Source organism: Canis aureus, chromosome 3, assembly GCF_053574225.1.
Source record: "Canis aureus isolate CA01 chromosome 3, VMU_Caureus_v.1.0, whole genome shotgun sequence".
Classification (NCBI taxonomy): Eukaryota; Metazoa; Chordata; class Mammalia; order Carnivora; family Canidae; genus Canis; species Canis aureus.
In genome coordinates this window covers 28,432,298-28,455,262 of record NC_135613.1, presented here as the reverse complement: position 1 = coordinate 28,455,262, position 22,965 = coordinate 28,432,298, and the positions used below count along the sequence as shown (strand labels likewise).

Below are 22,965 nucleotides of genomic sequence, written 5' to 3'. Positions count from 1 at the left end.
CCAAACCAGGAGCTCATCACACCCGAATAGCCCACTGCTATTAGTTTTACTCCCAACCCCACCCCACCCCAAAACGAGTTTGCTGCCTGTGCCTGGTGGGCTTTTGTTTCATGCTTGGTCCCTGGGCCAGCAGCATCAGTGTACCTGGGCACTTGTTAGAAATCAGGGCCTCTGGTCCTACTCAGACCTGTTGAATCAGAAACTACATTTTAGGAATGCCTGGGTGGCTCAGCGGTTGAGCGTCTGCCTTTGGCTCAGGGCATGGTCCCAGGGATCGAGTCCTGCATCAGGTTCCCTGAATGGAGCCTGCTTCTCCCTCTGCCTATGTCTCCGCCTCTTTCTCTGTGTCTCTCATGAATAAATAAATAAAATATTTAAAAATAAAAAACAAACAAAAAAACACTACATTTTATTTTAAGAGTTTATTTATTTATTCATGAGAGACACAGAGAGAGAGGCGGAGACATAGGCAGAGGGAGAAGCAGGCTCCTGGCAGAGAGCCTAATGAGGGACTTGATCCCAGGACCCCGGGATCATGACCTGAGCCCAAGGGAGATGCTCAACCACTGAGCCACCAGGTGCCCCAGAAACCACAGTTTAACCAGCTCCCCTGGCGAACACCTGCACATCAAAGTTTGAGAAGCATGGGTCTGGAGGGCCAGACCCTGTTTGGGCTCCCTCCTCACACCTCTGTCTCCTTCTCTCCCACCCACTCTGCAGGTGTCTGGGGCCTGACTCTAGCAGTTTGGAGGAAGCATCAGGGAAATGTCTATGTTGCTCTTTCTCTCCTAGCTTCTGGGAGCTGGCAAGCAGAAAAGGCACTGCCTGGTAGCACTCAGCGAGCCCTGCCGCTGGGTGGGAGTGAGGACTCTGGCCGGCACGCCTGGGGGCTCTTACCAGTCCTCTGTGCCTCCTCTCTCCTGGGCAGTGGTTCTGGACAGCTGGCCGGGGCTGCGCCGGATGCCTGGTCCCTCCTCCTGTGCCCCAGCCGCTCAAGAGTGGAGGAGAAGGTGTGAAATGATTTTGACCTTGGCGTCTAGTCTGATCCCTCTCACTCTGAAAGTGCTTCTGCATGTTGGCCTGGTACGTTCTGAGCGCTGTGGAGTTTTGGCAGAGTGTCCGATAAGTATTTGTAGTTCCTTCCTCCTTAATGTTTGCCAGAAAACCACAGTCATTACTCATGAGCAGAGGGCAAATTTCTTCCTCCCAGTCTCCAGGAGAGTTTGGGTCTGCCCTCAGATGCCCACAGAGGGTCCCCTGCCCTGGCTTCCAAGCCTCCTCTGGAATCAGCACGAAGATAAGCACCTAGCCTAAAGCACAACACTGTGTTACTATTATTATTATTATTATTATTATTATTATTTATTCATTTTTTATATATTTTTTTAATAGGATGAGCCCTAACTTTAAAAAAATGTATTTTTTAAAATTGTAGTCAGTATATATCACATAAAATTACCATTTTATTTAAGTGTATACAGTTTGTTAGCATTAAGTCCATTAAGTGTTGTGCACTCATCGCCACCACCTGTCTCTCCAGAATTTTCTCATCTTCCCAAATTGAATCTCTGTCCCTGTGAAACACTCACCTCCCATCTCCGCCACCCAGCCCCTAAGCCCCTACCTTTCTTCCTTCTGTCTTTGTGAGTCTAACTCCCCTAGGGACCTCATGCAGGAGTGGAGTGGAGTCATGCAGGATTTATCTTCTTGTAATGGGCACATTTCAGTGAGCATAATATTTTCAAGGTTCATCCATATCTAGCATCCTAAGCCTTTAAATAAATCACTCATCTAATAATAGTAATGTTAAGCTAAAGCACAACTACATTTTTTTGTTGTTGTTCTTGTTTTAAGCAAGTAGTTTCTGACCGGCCCTACCATATGTTTGCTGACACAGGGCAGCTCTGCTTTCAAAAAAGGGATAGCAAGCGAGGAGGGAACCAAGCATAGACCACCCCTCGGCTTCTTCGTGGGAATGGTCTGGGGAAAGCTGGCTTGGCCCCATCAAAGTCTCCAGGATTAGGGTTTAGATCTCTCCACAAATATCAGGACGCCAATTACCTCTGCCAAGGGGAAAGTGCCTGCATCCTCAGCATCTTCATTTCTGGTTCCCTGTGTGGATCTTATTTTTAATGGCAGTACCTTCCAGACCACAAGGGACAAGGCTCCCTCAGAAAAATCTCACCATTGGTGGAGAGATAATGGCCCTAAGGATCTAGTTCAGTAAACACAGGATTCTTTTGTGATGCACTTTCCAAATGAAGCACACACTTTGGGATTAATTAAACTCTTTTCTAGCTGCCTGCCAGTGTAACCTTTCTTTTATGCTTCTTAGGGGGGCACACGATGTAAAAAGTCAAATCTATTATGTTCATGACTTGGAGGGGAAGATCTGGGACAAAATTACCTTACATGCTGTTGTTGTTGTTGTTTTTTTTTTTTTCCTTCTGAATGTTGGATCAAATGGAGAGCTCTCTGAGCTGTGTGCTAGCTAAACAACAGATCTGACCCAGAAGAAGAGTGGTTTACAATTAAAGTCATACAGACCACTAGTGACAGTGCAAACCCCAATTTCTTGGCACATCCGGGGGGCTGTTCAAGAGGCATGCAAAAGTTGGGTACTGACTGCTTAAACCATGGCTATGCTCTCGTTCCAATCTTGCTGTGATTTTGATGCATGACATTTAATTAATTTTACAGTTAATTCTTTTCACTGCTTTTTTTTTTTTTTGACAGTGTCACTCTCTGATATCTCAGCTGGTTGGGAAGAGTCTCTGTTGGTCATTACCCTTGTTGGAGCCCAGACAGGGTCATCTGGCCACAGCGGGAGGCAGCAGTGAGGAGCAGCGGCAGGCATACAGCCGAGACAAGATTTCAGCACTGAGAACAGTTTCCTGGAAGAAGCTTGGTCTAGAAGCTCCATCTCTGTATCCCATAAGTACCTTTGAAAGCTCCCCTTTCTTTGGCCTCAACCTCCAGGAGCTTTGAAAAAAAATGCTTGCATTTTTATTTTATTTTTAAAGATTTTTATTTATTTATTCATGATAGTCACAGAGAGAGAGAGAGAGACAGAGACACAGGCAGAGGGAGAAGCAGGCTCCACGCACCGGGGGCCCGATGTGGGATTCGATCCCGGGTCTCCAGGATCGCGCCCTGGGCCAAAGGCAGGCGCCAAACCGCTGCGCCACCCAGGGATCCCGCATTTTTAATTTATTTTCCCCATTATGTCAAAATAACACACACATGCACACACATGTAGCAACAAATGAGTAGAACAGAAATAATGTTGAAAAGCAGCTCTTGTCCCTAACATCCCCCAGCCCTCTCCTCAAAATGACTTCACCTGTTCCTTGTTTTAATTCTTCCGGAGCTTCCCCATGCTGCTCTAGGATTACGCCTCTATTGTTAGATTTATCAATTTTGGGCACTTATCTTTTGACTCCTAACTAGAAAGATAGGAGTCATTCACCCTATAGCTCACCCTCCCCCAACCTTTCCCCTTTGCCCTCTTCTGACTTCTATGGTTATAACTGCTTTCTTAAGCTAGCATGCCCATACTGAAAAATTCACTCTGTTCAAGTGTACAATTCAGTGGGTTTTTTTTTTTAAGATTTTATTTATTTATTCATGAGAGACACACAGAGAGAGAAAGGCAGAGAGAGGGATCCCTGGGTGGCGCAGCGGTTTAGCGCCTGCCTTTAGCCCTCCTTGATCCTGTAGTCCTGGGATCGAGTCCCACGTCGGGCTCCCGGTGCATGGAGCCTGCTTCTCTCTCTGCCTGTGTCTCTGCCTCTCTCTCTCTCTCTCTCTCTCTCTCTCTCTGTGACTATCATTAAAAAAAAAAAAAAAAAAAAGGCAGAGAGAGAAGCAGTCTCCACGCAGGAAGCCCCATGCGGGACTCGATCCCGGGACTCCAGAATCATGCCCTGGGCTGAAGGCAGGTGCTGCAGAGCCATCCAGGCATCCCCAATTCAGTAGTTTCTTCAGCATGTTCACAGTTGCGCAACCATGTCTAAAGCCCGCACATTATGCATCTTGGCCCCCACTAAGGAACTCCATCTCCATCAGCAGTCAGCCCTTCACTCTTCTCTCCTCCCAGCCCCTGGCAGCTACTCATTTTCCACATGCTCACCAACCCAAGATTTGTCTTTTTTCTCATGGTCATCCTAGTGGATATGAAGTGGTTTATGACTATGGTTTTGACTTGCATTTTCACTAATTACTAGTGATTTTGAGCATTTTTTTTTTCATGAGTTTACTGGCCATTCATAGATCTTCATTGGAGAAATGTCTCTGCAGGTCTTTTGTCTTTATAATTGGATTGCTTGTTTATTGTTGGGGTGTCAGAATTCCTTGTGTATTCTGAGTAATAGATCTTTATCAGATATATGATTTGCAAATATTTTTTTCCCATTTTATGGGTTGTCTTTTAACTTTCTTGATGGTGTCCTTTTAATCACAAATATTTTAGAATTGACCAAGACCAATGCACCTATTTTTCCTTTTGCTGTTCATGCTTTCAGTGTTATATCTAAGAAATCATTGCCTAATCCAAGGTCATGAAGATATACTTCAATGGTTTCTTCTAAGATTTTTATAGTCTTAGCTCTCACATTTAGACCTCTGGGGGATTATGTTGAATCTGTGGGCCAGTTTAGGGAGTTGCCATCTTAATGATATTAAATCTTCCAGTCCATAAGCATGGATTCCACTTATTTAAGTCTTCCTTAATTTCTTTTAATAATGTTTTGTAGCTTTAATTTTTGATGCAGTTGTAAGTAGAACTGTTTTCTTAATTTCATTTTCAAATTGTTGTTAGTGTACAAAAATATAATTGATTCTTATATATTGATTTTGTATCCTGCAGCCTTGCAGGATATCCTGATCTTGTTTATTGGTTCTAATAGTGTGTGTATGTGTGTATTTCTTAGGATTTCCTATATATAGGAGCATATCATTTGTCATTTGTGAATAGTTCTACTTCTAAATAGTTTTCCTGATCTAGATTTTTTTTTTTTTTTGAAGAATTGCCCTGGCTAGAACTTCCAGTTCAATGTTGAACAGAAGTGGTGAGAATAGCCATCCTTGTCTTACTCCTAATCATAGAGGGTAAGTGTTCAGTCTTTCACCATGAAGTATGCTGTTAATTGTGGGCTTTCCATGGATGCCTTCACCAGCTTGAGGAATTTCTCTTCTTCTTCTTCTTCTTCTTCTTCTTCTTCTTCTTCTTCTTCTTCTTCTTCTTCTTTTCTCCTTCTTTTTTTAGGACGTTCCCTTCTATTCTTAGTTTGTTAAGTGCTATTAAGAGAAGGAGTGTTGGATTTGGTCAAATGCTTCTTCTGTGTCTATTGAGGTGATTATGTAGTTTTTTCCTTTATTCTATTAATATAGTTGATTTTCACATGTTAAACCAACATAGCATTTCTGGGAGAAATCCCACTTCATCATATAATCCTTTTCATACATTGCTGGATTTTATTTGCTAATATTTTGTTAAGGATTTTTACATCTATCTTCAGCAAGGATATTGGTATTTGATTTTTTGGACTATGTGTTTATCCAGTTTTGGTATTAGGGGATGCTTGTCTCATAGAATGAGTTGAGAAATATCTCCTCTTGCTTTATTTTTGGGAAGACTTTGGGAAGGATTGGTATTAATTCTTGTTTAAACATTTGGTGGAACTCACCAGTGAAGCCATCTAGGCCTGGGCTTTTGTGTGGGAGGGTGAGTTGGTGTATGTGGGGGGCTCTATCCCAGGACCTGGGGATTATGACCCAAGCAGAAGGCAGATGCCCAACCGAGTCACCCAGGCACTCCCGTAGATTTAAAATATGATGTAAATATCAGGAGCACCTGGGTGGCTCAGTCAGTTAAGCATCTGTCTTCTGCTTGGGTCATGATCTCAGAATCCTGAGATTGAGCCCTGTGTCCGACTCTCAGCTAGTGATAAACCTGCTTCTCCCTCTCCCCCTAACTGCTGCTCTACCTACTTGTGCTCTCTCTGTCACATAAATAAGTAAAAAATCTTTAAATATATGCTTATTAAATCTTCTAAAAGTAATTTTCCTAACTTTAATTTTTTTTTATGATAGTCACACAGAGAGAGAGAGAGAGAGGCAGAGACACAGGCAGAGGGAGAAGCAGGCTCCACGCACCGGGAGCCCGACGTGGGATTCGATCCCGGCTCTCCAGGATCGCGCCCTGGGCCAAAGGCAGGCGCCAAACCGCTGCGCCACCCAGGGATCCCAATTTTCCTAACTTTAAATAATAGGCTTATGTCTTGATTTCTTGTACATCAATCATCCACAATTTTACTTGATCCTTCACTTTGTCAGACAAGGATATTTATACCCATCCTTTCCTCCCTCCTTCCTTGTTATATCCATTAGCTGCACTTTCACAACAACAGGGTAATATTTGCATTCTAACAACACAACCAAATCTTGGGGGCTGTATCTACAGTTTGAATTGAAAAGCTAAAAAACGAGTGGCTTTACATTATGATGACATCCTCAGGAGTGTTTGATACCAAGAGTGAACTGTGTGCCATTTTTCCAAATATTAAAAAAAATTAGAATTATTATATTCCATCAACTGCTTAAAATTATGACACATTTTGTTTGCTTCTTTTTTGACGATCATTTCTTATATTCTTCCTATTGTTTTGCCTCCGAGGTCTAATGGCCTTTCTTTCTTTCTTTCTTTGTATGTGACTTGCCTTAATCCTATTCTTGAGTCCTTTTCAAGCTCTCAATTACACCATTTATTTTCACCTTCTGGAACTCCCTGCTTTCCTGCTCTAAACTGGATGGTTGCTTGCGAGATCCCCAGCAGCTTTTGTTTTTTTATTTTATTATTTTTTATTTTCCCAGCAGCTTTTGAAAGCAGTTTTCTGCTCCACCTCTAACCACTTGGACTTCCTGCTCTTTGCCAGTAATTTCAGCTGCTTCCAATCTCTGGCTCGTCCCTCGTTCCTAGCTAAACCCTTTCTGAGTAATTTCTTCTTCTGATTTTTCCTCCTGTCACCAAGGAACTTTGCTTTCACTCAATTTTCCCATCTGTAAGAGGAAAAGTCTAGATTTTTCTAGAATATAACTTCAGCAGAATTTAGAAGAAGGAAATGAGTTCATATTGAAAATCTGCCTCAGAATGCCCAGGAGAAAGAGGTGTGACACAAAATCAAGGAATTGATTTCATTGTTAATTTCTTGTGACTTTTCCCTGCTTTTGACTAATTATCCATCCTGCAGGGTAGATTAATTTTTGAATTTAATATCATTGTATAGTGTTCAATCAGAAAAAGGGATAATCAAGGTTAAAATTATTATACAATTAAGTCATAGGTTTCCTGTCCTCCTAAACTGGAAATATTAAGAATTTGCTTCTTTAACATTAAAATTAAGCCAAATATTGATAAGGCTATCAGCAAGTTTTTGAGGAAGATAATTTAATGCATAATCCTTGCTGAGTACTTATTAAACATAAGACAGCCTACTTTAGTGGGCAGAATTTGTATTTGAATCAGGTGCTTCACTGGAAATTTTTTGGCTAACTTCAACACATTTTTTAAAAGGAAAAACAAATTGAATGTGCAAATCTTCTTTGCAAGAAGACAGAAAAATCATTTTATTATGAGCAGTAAATCAAGAATTCAAGCTTTTACACCTATGAGCGTTAGGGATAGGCTGAGTAGATGCTCAGATTGCGACAGAACTCACTGTATCTCACTTCATATTATAAAGCAAAAGGCAGTGATTCAAGTTTTTAAAATTTGCATGAAAAATTCAGGCCAGAAATAAGTTAGGGTAAATTGAAAAACATCAAAATCATATAAAAATTAAGATATTTGTCATCACTTGACTTTTAAGATTGTTATGAAGTATTTCTGCCTTCATCAACACAAACCTTTGGGCAAATGTTAGATCAGACATGCAAGTAATATGAGAAAAATTGCCAACTCATTAAATGTTTTACTTGTCTGCCAATTCCTCATGTGATAAGTAAGGAAGAAAACCTTATCTTTCCCCACCTTCCCAGCCAAAATAGTTAAAAGTTCTAGGCAGGTGGGCCAGTAGCTGTTTGTGCAGCAGACTTAAACAGATGCCATCCCAAAGATAATGCATATCACTTAGAACTTGGAATTGACACATCATAAGTTCCCCCCTTAATTTATAGTGCAATAAAAGCGGTCATAAATGTAGGTGCACTCCACCCTTGCAAAGAGTTACCATTTTTATGATTTTGACAAGTTTACACTCCTGGTTTTACCCTCACACTGTCCTAGGTTCAAGTATTTAATATTTAACAATCTGTATTCTATAAATAATAGATGTGCCTGTCTTCACAACTGAATATCAGCAGCAGATTTTATTGTTGACAAGAGTGATAATGTTCTTTCACCTTCTTAACTTTTTATGTTACTGTTAATTTTCCCTTTGTGGCAGAGTCAAGGGAGGGGTCTGGGTCATTCTGGAGGAAAATAAGCAGTTATAATCCAATTGGAACTGAGCACCAGGAGAAGCTTGGGTAAATCTATGACCGTTTCAGTGGTTTGAGGTCACAGACTCATGCATGAAACTCATGGAACCAGAAAGCGCCCAAGCCGTCATCTACCTATCATAGGGAGGCAACCCAGAGCTTCATGTAACATATACTGGGCTCAAGCCTATTAGGTGCAAAGGAGATGCTGCAGGACAATTGTTAGTGAAGGAATTTGGTCAAGGTCTTATGGCTAGATTGGGAGAGTGGATGAGATTCAATTTAGTTCAATAAATGGTTGAAAACCATTGAGAAACAAAGTCCTAGCTCCTTAAATGTTTAGATCATATGATTTCCCCTGCTGAAAATCCTACAAATAGACTTCTGCTACATTTATAATAAAATCTGAGCTCTTTATCAGGATCCCAACAAGTATCCTTGAGTTCGAGCTCCTTTCTTCCCTGTCTGGTGTTCATATCAGCTTCTCAGACCAAGCTCATTCTATCCTCAGGGCCATAGTACAGGCTATTCCTTGTGCCTGGTATGCATTGCCTCCAGAAGATAACAGCTCCAGCAAGAACAGCACCTCCACCTGCTATCCCACACGCCCAGTGAGGCATTCCCTGTCCTATTTCCCTGTGTCATTGACTTCAGACCACCTATCACATTGTACACTGTAACTGTTTCTCTTTTTTTTGTCCATCTTCTGCTCTGTAAGGGCAGGGCATTCGAACCATATCATCAAGGCCTGAGCTGGTATAGAAACACAAATATTTGTGGGGTCAATGAATGAATCCAGAGAGGGACAAGCATTCTGAAGGCAATCACAATGTTATGGGATGGTTATGCCATCCAGCCTTCAAGGCTCGTCTTGGGCAACCCTCTCCTGTAAAGCTGCCCTGGCGTCTTCCCATGGAGGCAATCTCTCCTTTGTTCTCCCCAGCACTCAATGTGACATTTCTTGGAGTACTCATAATGTAACTGCTTGGCTACTTTGGTAGTTAATTTTAAGTGTCAACCTGACTGGGCCAGGGGATGCCCCAATTAAACATTATTTCTGGTTGTGTCTGTGGGAGTATTTCCCAGTGACAAGAAGATTTGAATGGGCAGACTCAGTAACATGGATTCACTTCCCAGTGTAGATGGGTGTCATCATCTACAGAAGCCTGGAATGGAATCAAAGGCAGAGGGAGGAGGAATTTGCCCCTTTTTGCTTCTATCTGCCTGCTTCAGTTGGGACATCTTAGCTCATCTTTTCTGTTATTTGCACTGGGACTTAACCCATAGATCCCTGGTTCTCAGGGCTTTGGACTCAGCCTAAATTATACCACTGGCTTTCCTGGGTCACCAGCTTGTGGATGGCAGATTATGAGACTTCTTCATTTTCACAATCACATGAGCCAATTTTAAATTTTATGAGCCCATAATAAATTTTTTTCTCTCTCCCCTTTTCTCTCTCTCTCTCTCTCTCTCTCTCTCTCTCTCCCCTCCTGGTTCTGTTTCTCTGGAGAACCCTAATACAGGTATCCTTCAATTTCCCTCTCTAGAGGGCAGCTTGGAGCTCCTTCCCTAATTCTAATGGCCCACAAAATCTTTGGAGTTTCTGGGAGGTCAGTGAATGAACAAAAAACAGCTGAATGAATGGAGTTTAGTGTTTGGAATTTGTGAAAAACATCTCTTCTCACGAATCATGAGTATATCATTGGTGGCTCTAGTCTGAGCTACTCTTTACTCAAAGGTTACTACATATGAGCCTGTGCTGCCTCTTTGTTTTCTGAGCCCAGAAGGCAGCCAGGCTGGTTCCATTCAGCATGGTGGGCTAAACAGGCTTTGTAAACACCAATAGAAAGTAATATTGAAAAAACAAGTAAAATGTGTTTGAAAGTCTCCATCTGAGTCTCCAGGGATTGCTCCCTAAATTCCTATAACCTCCAATAGGGGTTCTACAGTTTGGAATGAAAATGACTAGCTGGCCAGAGATCTGTAAAAAATTGAGAGCAAATAGCAACCTTTGTGCCTCCCATTTCTATGAAACACCTTGCATTTAAAAAAAAAAAAAAAGACTCTTTTTTTTTAAAGATTTATTTATTTATTTATGATAGAGACAGAAAGAGAGGCAGAGATACAGGAGGGAGAAGCAGGCTCCATGCCGGGAGCCTGATGCGGAACTCGATCCCGGGACTCCAGGATCGCGCTCTGGGCCAAAGGCAGGCGCCAAACCGCTGAGCCACCCAGGGATCCCCTAAGACTTGGTTTTTAAGTAATCTCTATACCCAACATGGGGCTCAATATTGCAACCCCAAGGTCAAGAGTTGCACGGTCTACCACCTGAGCTAGCTAGGTACCCCTGAAATATCTTGCATTTTCAAAATAACTTTAAAAAAATATTTTATTTATTTTTTCATGAGAGACACACAGAGAGAGGCAGAGACGTAGGCAGAGGGAGAAGCAGGTCCCCTGCAGGGAACCTGATGTAGGACTCAATTCCAGGACCCCAGGATCATGACCTGAGCTGAAGGCAGATGCTCAACCATTGAACCACCCAGGCATCCCTTTCAAAAGAGCTTTTACAGGTATTCTCTGACACTCACAGCTCATGGGATGCCGCAGTAGGTATCATGCACTTCTTTGGAGTAGGAAACCAAAGATCACAGAAGCTGCATGGCTTGCCGAATGCCCAGTGCCCTTGTGTCATTTTGGCTGAGACAGGCCATTGGTCCAGCCCCTTTCACAGATGTTCCCAAATTACAAAGAAGTACTGGGAACAGTGAGGGAAGCTGAGAACTTCTCTTCATACACAATGCTGATGGTCAAAGAAGAGTTTGGAAGCAAACTCCCTCAAATTTTCTCTCCATTTCCTATCTTGCACATTTACTGCTAACTATGTGATGATTCAAAGCATTGTGCTTGGTATTGGCTCCAGCCTGTCTTGTCCAATAATCCTCTGTAGTGTTTCATTTGTGTCTTGGGGAGGCCTGGGTGCAAACTGAGGAGGTGCTTGCTGCCAGGTTATGCAGTGCAGGGGCGGGGCCACCTCTCTTGCCTCCTCCTCATACCGGGTCTGGCATTGGGGCCCATACAACTCGCTGCTGGAGGCATGCTGGAGGGGCAGTGTCGTGTTCAGCTGAGCATCACCATTTTAGGCTCCAGGCAGCTCATTGCTCCTCGGCATGGGCACATGCTCCTTTTTATTTATGCTTGAACCACCCTTCCTCATCTTGTGTCCAGATGTAGCCTCAGCTTGCCCCTGGATGAGGGAGAGCTCCAACAGAGGCTTTCCCTCCTTCTTCCCAGAGCCTGTCATAACTTGGGACTATTTTTACTCAGAGAAAGTAGCCTCTGAGGAATGGCATGGGAAATGAGAGAATTTTCTCCTTGCCTTTGACACAGACTCTCTGTGTGCACTGGGGCAGGCAGACTGTCTCTCCCATGCAGGGTTTCCGGCTCTGGAAGGTGGGAAATAGTCTGGTGACTTGTCTCATCAGGCCAATAAGAAAATATTATATGCCAAATCAATGCTGACTCAGCACCGACTGCTCATATGAAATTCTTGGCATAGCTGTTTTCCTTCAAAACCTGAGAACGTATTGGTGAATGGCAAGAATGGATGGTGGCCCATCCAATGGTTAGATGGATGGGCCACCAGACTGTGGGGCTGTAAGGAGGGTTAGGTAACTCCTTGTGGTTTTGAGTCCATGTTTGGTAAGCTTGGCAGTGAGTGTCTCATTGAGCGGACAGCTGGATTGCTGTAAAGATTCAAACTTTTATCACACCAAAGAGAAAAGACTGAATTTTTATGCATTTCAGACTGTAAGGTAGGCTAGCTTAGTAGGGTTTCCCCTATGTCCTGTTTAGAAAGAGTGATACATGAGTTGATGCTAGCCAAAAGAACAGTTGGTTTTATCCTGATCACACAAACATTGAAAAAGTGAGCCTCATATTTGACTAGTGTTTAAAAAATAACATCATTTCACATTTTTACCACTGTTTTCCTCTGCAGAGAAACTCTGTAACTGGCACAAGGGAAAAAAGATCTCAATATTGCTATTCTTACCTTGAGAAATTGTATGCGTCATCCGGTTGTGTTAGGCTTGCCAGAGCAACTGGACATGTATGTGTGTAAGTGGTTGAGTGCCCACTGCAAAATATCTGGATGTGGTCCTCGCTGCTTACACGTGTTCATCTTAAATAAGCAAAGACAATCTACAAATAAACTCCAGAGAGGGAACTTAGAAGATAAAGGCATAAAGAAATGTCTCTTTGCATTCCAATTTCCCATGGTCTATCCCTTCTGAAGGTAGGAATTGGGGTAGGGGGTAGGTGCTGATCATCAGGACAGTGCTTTGCAAGGGTCCATGCTCACCAGAATCACCTGGGGGATTTGTTAAGACACAGAGCACTGGGCTCCTCTTCTCTAGGATTTTTGACTCAGTGGATCTGGAATAACACCCAGGATCTGCGTTTCTCACAATTTCCCAGAAAATGCTGAATGTGGCTAACCCAGGGACCCCACCTTGAGTACCACTGATCCAGAGGTGTGTCCCCCAGAAAAGGGTGTGTGCATTACTCACTTAGGGACACCCCTACTTCTGACACATCTGACTTCTCAATATTCTGAAGGTAGACAGGTATTTACTGTCTACATTAAAAAAGAAAAACTGAAATCAAGCCTTTACTCTCCTGATGCATAAGCCACATCGACATTGACTCTGAAAATCAAGAAATGATAGGGTTCTGGTTGCATTCTGGTTCTCTAAAAAAAAGGGACAGGCTGCACAATTATTAATATTTTATTCTTAATTATAAACATTTTACTCTTAAATTATTAACATTGGTAACAGGTTCCTTTTCCACCTACCAGTGGCAGAATAGGCAGAAAGTAAACTCTGGATTATGAGCTTTCTGACATAGTAGAGAAACTCCACATTTACATCTCCTGGGTGGAGCCGTTAGGATGGTGCTGGGAAGGAGCTAGCTCCCCCAGGGAGCTACACATCCTCCCCAACACTTGGTATTCTTCTTTGTTTTTTGGTTTTTAAAAGATTTTATTTATTTATTTGTTTGAGAGAGAGAGAGAGAGAGAGAGCACTCCCGCACAAGCAGGAGGTGTGGCAGAGGGAGAGGGAGGCAGCAGGCCCCTGGCTGTGCAGGGAGCCCTATATGGGGCTGGATCCCAGGACCTCAGGATCATGGCCTGAGCCCAAGGCAGACGCTTGACCAATGGAGCCACCCAGGCGCCCCTGGTTTGTTTTTTTTATTTTGGTAATAGTCATCCTGGTGGATGTGAAATTGTTCTAATTTGACTTTTCTGTGGTATTTGACTCTATAAACACTCCTCAAAATTCACTTCCTTCATTTCCTCCACACTTTTTGGGTTTTCTTTTCTGCGTCTCTGGTTATTGTTTTTCTCAGTCTCCAATCCAATCAACCTCATTAATGTTAGCATTGCCCAGGGCTGCATCTAAAGTCTCTCATTCCGTATATTCACATACTTCATATATTTGTTACTCTATATACTTATGTACTCCATATACTCTATGTAACTTGTAGAGTCCATATAACTCATATACCACAAATAACTCATATAGTCCATGTACTCGTATACTCTATATAATCCGTATACTCCATACAACTCATATACTCTATATAAGTCATATAGCTCATATACCTATATACTCCATATAACTCATATAGTTCATGTAATTCATATACTTCATATAAGTCTTATAGCCCATCTACTCATATACTCCATATAACACATATAGTCCATATAACTCATATACTTTATGTAGTGCATACAACTATCATTTGAATAATGATAATAAAATAATTTTATTTTTTTTGTTTTGTTTTCTTTTTTCTTTTTTTTTTAAATTTATGATAGCCACAGAGAGAGAGAGAGGCAGAGACTCAGGCAGAGGGAGAAGCAGGCCCCATGCACCGGGAGCCCGATGTGGGATTCGATCCCGGGTCTCCAGGATCGCACCCTGGGCCAAAGGCAGGCGCCAAACCGCTGCGCCACCCAGGGATCCCATAAAATAATTTTAAAATCAGGACTGCGGCTTTTAAAAACAATGCATTTTAAAAACAGGTACTCCATGTGTTTTAAAAAATGAGGTAGGGGCATCGAGTGGGTTAGTCAGTTAGGCGCTTAACTCTTGGTTTTGGCTCAGGTCATGATCTCATGGGTTGTGGGATCAAGTTCCACATCAGGCTCTGCACTTAGTGAGGAGTCTGTTTGAGGATTCTCTCCCTCTGCCCCTCCCCCGACTCGTGTGTCTATGCGTGTGCGTGCTCTCTCTCTCTCACACACATAAATAAATAAATCTTTAAAAATTAGGCAATACAGAAAGGTTTTGGTGTGAGGTCTCCTTCCCATCCTTGCCTCCCAGCTCCCCAGGTCTTTATCTTTGAGGTAACCTCCTGTTATGAATTTCCTTGTATTACTCCCAAGTATGCTTGGCATTCACAAGCATTTATAAATACCCACACACCCCCTGCTTTTTTTAAACAAATGGTAACACCTTGTTCTGCACCTGAATTTTTTCACTCTGTAATATATCTTGGCAATTGTTCCATATCAGTACCTGGAGAGCAGCCTCATACATCTTCATGGCATAACCAACATTGCTTCAACTTCCCACCCAAGTATCTGGGATGGCAGAAACACATAGGCTGCAGCAAGGACACATTTTATTTGAAATCTTCAGTTTTATTTGCATTTCATGCCAATTTTTTGTTCTGCTTCCTAATGCATCTGTGCTTATTTTAATATAACAATGATATTTTATTTTTATTTATTTATTTTTTAAAGATTTATTTATTTATTCATGATAGACATAGAGAGAGAGAAAGAGGCAGAGACACAGGAGGAGGGAGAAGCAGGCTCCATGCACCGGGAGCCTGACTTGGGATTCGATCCCAGGTCTCCAGGATCGCGCCCTGGGCCAAAGGCAGGCGCCAAACCGCTGCGCCACCCAGGGATCCCAACAATGATATTTTAAAACAGATTTTCTAAAGGATGGACTTTGTTTATGCGGAGACTTATACACCTCGTTAGGCACAAGTACCTGGTTTGGACATGTAAATACGACATCATGAGATCATCACAGTGATATTGTGAAGCAGGCAGGACAGGGATGAGTAAGCCCCTTCTGAAGGTGAGGTGGCCCTCAGCAATGTCAAGTGATCTGCTCCAGGCAACAATTTGTGGGGGCACCTGATAATATGTCACACTGCCTCTCAGGATACAGAGGAAAGATAGAAACCCGAGATCTATTTTTTTTTCTTGACAATGGTTTATTGAAAATGACACAAAAAGCATAGGCAACAGAAATGAAAATCAACAAGGAGGACTATATCCTGCTATAAAAGCTTCTGCATAGCAATGGAAATCATGAACAAAATGAAAAGACAAACTACCAAATGGGGGATAATATTTTCAGATCATGTACCAGGTAAGTGGTTAATATTTAACATATATAATGAACTCCTACAACAGCATACTAAAAAGGAAAGAAACTATCTGATTTTAAATAAACCAGTATGTCTCCAAAGGTAAGGGAAACAAAAGCAAAAATTAATTATTGGGACTTCATCAAGATAGAAAGCTTCTAGACTGCAAAAGAAACAGTCAACAAAACTCAAAGGGAACCTCAGGAATGAAAAAGATATTTGCAAATTTCTTATGGATAAAGGGCTAGTATCCAAATCCATACAGAAGTTATTAAACTCAACACCTCCCCCCCCGAAAAAAGAATCCTGTCAAGAAATGGAAAGAACATGGATTCTTGTCTCACATTTAGATCTTTCATCCATTTTGAGTTTATCTTTGTGTCTGGTGTTAGACAATGGTCTAGTTTCATTTTCTGCACGTGGCTGTCCAGTTTTCCCAGCACCATTTATTGAAGAGACTGTCCTTTTTCCAGTGGATAGTCCTTCCTGCTTTGTTGAATATTAGTTGACCACAGAGTTGAGGGCCCATTTCTAGGTTCTCTATTCTTTTCCATTGATCTATGCGTCTGAAACCTGAGATCTAAAAAACAAAGTGCAACAGGGTTTACATGGAAGGGATACTTCCATAACATGTTTTGCCGAGTATGGAATGAAAGATCTGGAAAATGTAGCCCTAGCTAACATGGCAGAAAATGAGACCAGTGCTCTTTTTTAAAAAAATAAATAAATATAAAAATAAATATTATTCATGAGAGACACAAAGAGAGAGGCAGAGACATAGGCAGATGTCTCCCTCTGGGGAGCCTGATGTGGGACTCGATCCTAGGACCCTGTGATCATGACCTGAGCTAAAGGCAGATGCTCAATCACTGAGCCACCCAAGTGCCCTCACTGTGCTTTTGTTTTAAGAAGCACCAAAGTACTGAGCGCTAGTCTGAGAATAGTCTGGACCAGTTATGGACTGAATTGTGTGCCCCTCAAATTTGTATGTTGAAGCCCTAACCCCTGGTACCTCAGAGTGTGACTGTATTTGGAGATAGGGCCTTGAAAGAGGTGGTTAGGTTAAAATGAGGTTATTAGGGTGGGTCCCAATCGAATATGACTGGTGTCCTTCTAAGAAGAGGAAATTTGGACTCGCAGAGACACCAAGAATGCTGGTGTGCAGAGAAAGAACCACATGAGGACACAGGGAGAAAGAAGATGGCCATCTCCAACCCAAAGAGAGAGGCCTTAGGAGAAACCAAACCTGCCGACACTGTGCTCTATGACTTCCAGCCTCCAGAACTGTGAGGAAATAAATTTCTGTTGTTTCTGTCCACTCTCCATGACCCCTCCCCCACCCCCCACCCCCACCAAGTCTGTGGCACTTGTTTAGGGCTGCCTAAGCAGATTAGCACAGTATCTGCCCAAGGGCTGTCTTTAATTCCTCTGTACGTGAATTTCCTACCCCTCAAACAATGTGATTCCTTTGGGTAAGGGTGGGCTGAGCATTCATTCATTCGGTATTTACTGCACATGTCCCTGGCCTGGGCCAGTCTGGGCATGAGGCACACAGCAGTGGCTGTGGCCAAGCCCCTGTTACTCTGAGGCTACTATCTCCTCTCCCATCTCCAAAATGATCCTTGCTCCAGCTTCCTCCCTAGATGAGCTACTGCAAACATCTTCCAGGGAGAAAGGGGAAAGAGGTGACATAAAAAGTAAATTTAATGACCCAGATCATGATTTATAGATGGATCCAAATGTTTGTTTGTTTGCTTGTTCTTGCTTTTACACAGAGGCTTCTCTCCTAGATTGCCTTGCTGAACATGGGCGTGCAAGACAAAGTAGCTGAGGTGGATTATAGTTATGCCTCGTCTCATTATGAAAGTGGTTCAAGCACCCAGCTCAGCCAATTTGGAGGCTGGCGGCTCTGACAACGCTCAGAGCTATTAATTTCCTTGTGTGTGTTTGTGTGTCTCCAGAAACCACCCAGATTCAGAGAAGAGCTAGGATGCTCCCGGCACTGGTAATGATCGTCTCCCCTCTTAGTGAGGAAAAGCGATTAGCCACCATGGGGTCAGCCTGTCTTAGGAACGGCAGCCCCACCGGCTTCCCAGGCCCCTCGTGCTATGGAGTGCCAGAAAGAGCTAGCGTCACTATGAAGCCCGGCCGTGACTCATCTGCCTCCCCAACTTCTCTCTCAAAATGTGCTCTCTGGACTTTCTCAGGCAAGCCTGAGTGGCTCATTGCAGACACCCATCATTAACGTGCCTTTCACGCTTCTTAATTCCCTCCAGAGCTTTAACAATCATCGCAAACACGAGCAGGGTATTCTTCCCAGAGAAAGACATTCATCATGACTCTCCCCAACCTCCGTCTCCAAGCGCAGGAATTACTTCAATTGCCAATGGGAAGAGGGAGCCAACAGGTATTTTTAAAGAGGCTCTATCCACTGGAGGATCGAAAAGAAAATATCCCCTTTGAGCATTTAGTCACACACATCAAAGGAAACAACACTTTCAATCTTCATTTGCATCGTACAGGCATTAGATGTGGTCCAGTTACACTGAGCTCCGCTTGAAAAGGCAGAAGTGCCAGTACTTTTCAAGCCTTGACGGAGACAGAGAGAAAATGCAGCCAGGCAAATAATATATCACCCTGCCAAGGCATTTTCCATTTTTAAAAGGACAGAACAATTTTACATTATTTCTGGAGCCTCTTTGCAGCAAATATCCCTTGACATTTATTTTAGCACCCTGGCCGGCCAGCCTAAAAGCCCTGGCTGCTCCCAGCCTGCTGATCCTGTGTGCCGGCGACCACATTCTGCCTTTTGGTCTTGAAGCTCCAGACGTGAGAAGGGCAAGTGGCCAAGGCTTTTGAACACAGGCCGGAGGAGGTTGGTTCTGCAGAAGGGGCCGATGAAGAAGACATCACCCTGGTGGAAGGGATAACATAGCATTTCAAGTCACTTGAAGATGGAGAACCATCATTCACGGCTCAGAGCTACCAGGATGAAAACGCAAGGCAGGCTTGGGGTTTTTCAGAGATAAAACAATGAAGTGTGCGTGCTTGCACTTGATGGGGAGGCCTCTTGGGGAAGCGGAAACGGCCACCGGTTCTAGAATAATTAGCACCAAATGACTTCTAGTTAGGGTGACAAATGAACAAGTTTTCCAGATCTGGAGACTCAGGATTGGGCTATTAGGTAAAAATTTCCAAACTGTTCTTTCTAAGGTGGTCTGTGGTTCATTCCTTGCCAAGTGTGAGGTCTTTTGTCAGAGGGCGAACTGTGGTTTTATTGTTACAAGTCCTCAGCCCCGGCTGGCCTGAAAAATCTCAGGGTGCTGAATGATTAATTCCAACCTGCCCTAGAAAACGTTAGTCAGCTGGCAAAAGGAAATAGCCCAACACAGAGGCAAAAAGAGCAAATTGACTTTATCTGTGAGTGATTATGTTTGACAAGATGAGAAAAAAAAGAAATCTTTTGTCACAGAAGAAAATTGTACTTTGAGAAATCTTTGCCCAAGTCTTAAGACTTTGCTTTACACAGTTTGAATTAAAATGGAAATAATCCCAGTCCCCCTCCCACCGCCCCCGCTTCTCTCCCAAATAAAGAGCAGAGAAACAAAACTTCATTTTTATATGTTTACTATAGCAGAGTTTTAGAAATCAGATCAGGAATTCCAGGTCTACTCCAGAGTAGCATTTCCATTAACTAGCAAATTCTCTTTCAAGAAACCTATTTTTGAATTGCTATTTACTACTAAAAGTTTAATTTTTCCTTTAAGTATTTGTCACACATGCAGTCAAATTCCTTGTGGGTGGGATAGCAGGGCAGATGGGACTCCTCTCCAATAAGAAAGGAGAGCCAATTTTCACTCTGAAAGGGCGAAAAGATCAGGACTGTTAGAATCATTCTTCCGATTTAACATTTATCTTGTATCCACAGCATCACAGTCTGCTTAGGACTGGAAAGAAGGCGTCGCAGGCAGGAAAACAAACTGTTTTGACTCAATCTATGACTCAAATTTTACTGCTTACATTTTTTTCTTTCACTAATTAAAAACAAAATTAACCTTCTCCTGAAAATCCCGAACTCTTATATTTACACAATCTTCTTTCCGGTATCCACAAGACCGACTCTCTTATCTCCTTCAAGTCTTTGCCCAAATGTCCAGTTCTTTCCTTTTAAAAATTATTTAATTAAGTGATCTCTATACCCAACATGGTGCTCAAACCCGCAACTCGGAGATGAAGAGTTTAATGCTCTTCCAACTGAGCCAGCCAGGCACCCCTCCCCCCAATATCAATTTCTTAATGACGTCTTCGCTGTTTCCATTTATCAGCGCCATGCTATAACCCACTGAGCTAACTGGCCTTCAACTTGACCATTTCTATTTGAAACTGTATCTCCCCAACACTGGTGTTTCTGATCACCTTTGACCACTTTTTATTTTTCCCGTAACACTATGGACTTCCCATATATTATAGATTTTCTTTATTATGTTTATTGCCTTCACTAGAAGGTGAGCATCAAAAGAGCAGAAATCTGTGTTTTTTCATTCAGTGATGTATTTTCATTGCATGGAGTAGTGCCTGTCACTTAGTAGGATGCTCAATAAATGTGGAATCACAGTATCAGAAAAGAAATTGTCCAGGATTTGGAAATGAGCAAGATTGCCCATTCAGCAAAGTGTTGGGCATTGCCTAAGGGACCCTCTGGGAAGGATGTCATTCTATCAGAGTGAACACCTTTAACTGCATATCTGTGGACTGGGTAGAAGCAGAAAGCTGAGAGGAATGCAGATCATTCTTGCCCATAGATGTGACTGAGTTCTGCCCTCTGGAAAAGAGGATCCCAAACATGTCACTTTATTCCCCTGTAAGATATGAACCACTATTGCATCTTCTAGCTAACATTCTTGCTTGCCTTATAAATGTATCTCTGTTCTTCAAATTCTTCCAGCTGGTGTCAATATATTACTGGTTACTTCATAATCTAAAGAGCTAAAGACAATTCTCGACACATACTCACTTTATATTTGTGTGAGAGTCATGATTTTTATAAGCTTTTTGAAAATTATGAGCAAGTAAAAGAGTGAATTATACTCCCTGCCCCAGGAAACCTTAGCTAGTCCCATGGTTTTAGATGCTGTTGAAGGCTGATTGCTCTCTGATTTGTATCTGTGGCCACAACCTCTCTGTGCCCCACATGAATATATCCTGTTGCATTCTTGATGTCTCCACTTGGCTATCTAACAGGCAATTCAGAATTAAATGGGATTATGGATGCCTCTCCTAAACTTGCTTCTCCCCAGTCTTTAAGTGGCAACACTGACCAACTCAGTTGCTGAGGCCAATATCCTAAGAGTCAAATTTTGGCCCAAATAGCTTCTTTCTTTTATACTTCACATCAACCCTTCAGTAAAAGCTGAGCAATATCTCTTCCTTCAATATGTGTTCTAAATCCACCTCTCAAAAAAAAAAAAAAAATCCACCTCTCTAAGTCCTCCATCTTGGTCTATGATCTGCCTCCCATTTTTGTAAATAAGGTTTATTTGGAACATAGGCATGGCTATTTGTTTGCACATTGTCCATGGTTGTTTTTGCACTACCATGGCAGTTCTGACAGTTGTTTTTAATTTTTATTTTTTTTTAATTTTTAAAGATTTTTATTTATGAGAGGGGGGAGAGAGAGAGAGAGAGAGAGACAGACAGACAGACATAGGCAGAGGGAGCTTTCTGCAGGAGCCTGATGTGGGACTCCATCCCAGACCCTGGGATCATGCCCTGAGTCAAAGGCAGATGCTCAACTGCTAAGCCACTCAGGTGTCCCCAGTTCCCCAGTTCTGACAGTTGACTAGTTGTGATAGATCACAGGGTTTACGAAGCTTAAATATTTACTATCTTGTCCTTTACTGAAAAAAAAAATTACTAACCCTTGTACTGAATAATGGCCTCCAAAGATATCAGGTCATAATTCCTGGAACCTGTAAATGTTACCTTATTTGGAAAAAGGGTCTTTGTCAATGTGATTAAGTTAAAGGTCTTGACATGGATGAGACAGTCTTAGATTATGTGGATGGTCTCTAAATGCTATCATAAATGTTCTTATAAGAGAGAGGCAGAGGGAGATTCTCTCTGTCCCTCAGCCTGACTCTCTCTCTCCCTGCCTCTCCCTGCCCCCCCCCAAAAAAACCAAACAAACAGACATACACACACACACAGGAGAACAACATGAAGATGGAGCAGAGAGAGTTTTGAAGTTGCTGGCCTTGGAGATTGGAGAGATGTGGCCACCCGCCAATGCCGGCAGCCACTAGAAGCTGGAAGAGGCAAGGAATGGATTTTCCCTAGAGCCTCCAGAGGGAGCACAGCCCTGCCAACACCTTAATTTTGGCCGAATGAAATGGATTTTGGACTTTTAGCCTGCAGAATTGTAAGAGAATAAATTTCTGTTGTTTGAAATCACTAAGGTGATTTGTTACAGCAGCCACAGGAACCTAATACGCTTTGTTTGAGCCACCATCAAATCCTACTGCCATCATCTCCTGGTAAGCCTTTGGGCCTCCTCTCTTACCCTTTTGCAGTCTATTCTCCACTTCATGTCACAATGATTTTTTAAAAACACCACTGAGATATACACCCAGCTCAATACTGTCCATTGACTTTCTAGGACCCTTGGAATAAAATCCAAAAATTTCACCATGGATTCAAAATCCTATGGGATCTGGCCTTAGATTCCTCTTTGGATTCATGTCCTGTACTCTTCCCAAATGGCCTCATTGCAGTTCCTCCAACACACCAAGTGTGCATTTGCCTCAGGGCTTTTGCACCTTCTGTTTCCTCTGCCTAGAATGTTCCTCTACCCTATCCATAACTACATGGGTCACTCTCACTTCCTTCAGGCTTCAGAACCCCTCGCTACCTAAAATATCACCAACTCCCTACCTTCTTGTCCTACTTAATTTTTCTTCAAGCACTTATTCTCTAATCTTTGATCACATATTTCTTTCTTTTAAGATTTTATTTATTTATTCTTGAGAGACGGAG

At 42.5% G+C, this 22,965-nt stretch overlaps 1 long non-coding RNA gene across 1 annotated transcript; it reads left to right on the top strand.

Moving 5' to 3' along the window:
* Window positions 1-533: 533 nt before the first annotated feature.
* LOC144310441 (uncharacterized) lies at window positions 534-19,903 on the top strand. Its single transcript, XR_013376164.1, has 7 exons — window positions 534-828; window positions 929-1,083; window positions 2,737-2,938; window positions 5,026-5,109; window positions 14,363-14,569; window positions 17,074-17,219; window positions 17,709-19,903. It is a non-coding gene; the product is annotated as an uncharacterized LOC144310441 (long non-coding RNA).
* Window positions 19,904-22,965: the final 3,062 nt, after the last annotated feature.